This window comes from Fopius arisanus, unplaced genomic scaffold (assembly GCF_000806365.1).
Source record: "Fopius arisanus strain USDA-PBARC FA_bdor unplaced genomic scaffold, ASM80636v1 scaffold00417, whole genome shotgun sequence".
In the NCBI taxonomy this organism is placed as follows: domain Eukaryota; kingdom Metazoa; phylum Arthropoda; class Insecta; order Hymenoptera; family Braconidae; genus Fopius; species Fopius arisanus.
The window spans coordinates 27,613-28,789 of record NW_011888156.1 but is presented as its reverse complement, the minus strand read 5'-3'; the positions used below and the strand labels follow the sequence as shown (position 1 = coordinate 28,789).

Sequence of the window (1,177 nt, the reverse complement as noted above, 5' to 3'; positions counted from 1 at the left end):
AGTTGTCATCATGGATCAATTGAGTTCAGACGAAGTGAAGTTCCTGTGTTCACTCCCTCCATTTTTGGTTGATTATGATGATGTTGTTATCAGACAATATGGTGAGAATCCGCCACAGAAAGCTTGGGATTGCTTGCAAACTCTTCTCGACTTGCAAGGAAATTTGCACCTTATCGAGAATCATCGATGTGCATCGCAAAATAAACTTCACTTGAGTCCAGAAGAAGTTGCGTTCTTCTCTACCACCCCACCTTATGTTTGTCAATATGATGAAATTATCAGCAATTATTACGGTGATTGTCCACCACAAACAGCGTCGGACTTTCTACAAGATTTGTTGGATTTACAGGGAAACTTAAAACTTGTTGAACGTTGTAAACGGCTTGGAATAGAAAAAAGGATCGACATCAATTACAATTACATGAACTAGCATTATATCGAGTTTGCAGTAGTCTCATAACTAAAATATTTCATCAAACCAATCATCAAATAATACCTGAAAACGATTTCAACAAACCAAATGGGGAATTCCCACAAAGTAAACAATCAAAAAATAAATTACAAAAACGAACTGTTTAATGAGATGAAACAAAGTGAAAGAAAAATCACAGCAATCACATCAAAATCGAAGAACAATTCAAGAAGTACGGCTGAAATGGTGAGAACAGCGATTATAATTTTGGCTGAGCCAACTGGATCTTCGCTCCAGGCAATTAAGAAATTCATTGCAAATTACGGCATTGATATGAAGAAATTTGCACCATTCATTAACGATTACGTGATGAGTAACTGAAGAAATGGCTAGGAGCCGGATAGCTCAGTTGGGAGAGCACCCGATGCATAATCGGAAGGTCCCGGGTTCAAGTCCCGGTCTGGACTATCCATTTTTTCAGTAATTTTTCTCGCAAAAATTATATGGAGAATTATCCTGTTCCCCTTCTTACCTCATCCAAATCCTATCCAACGACTCCTATGACGTCACAAATAGAATGTGGAACGCTATATAAACTTTCCTTCTATGATGTAAAAATGTTTGCCGTATGAAGGACGGCGGTGCTCCATATATAGGCAAGAAAAGTGAATTGAAGAAATGGCTAGGAGCCGGATAGCTCAGTTGGGAGAGCACCCGATGCATAATCGGAAGGTCCCGGGTTCAAGTCCCGGTCTGGACTATCCA

General features: G+C 39.4%; 1 non-coding gene across 1 annotated transcript; it reads left to right on the top strand.

Annotated features, from left to right (window-relative positions):
• The first annotated feature begins 1,099 nt into the window (after window positions 1-1,099).
• On the top strand, window positions 1,100-1,173 carry TRNAM-CAU (transfer RNA methionine (anticodon CAU)). The gene has a single exon. It is a non-coding gene; the product is annotated as a tRNA-Met (tRNA).
• Window positions 1,174-1,177: the final 4 nt, after the last annotated feature.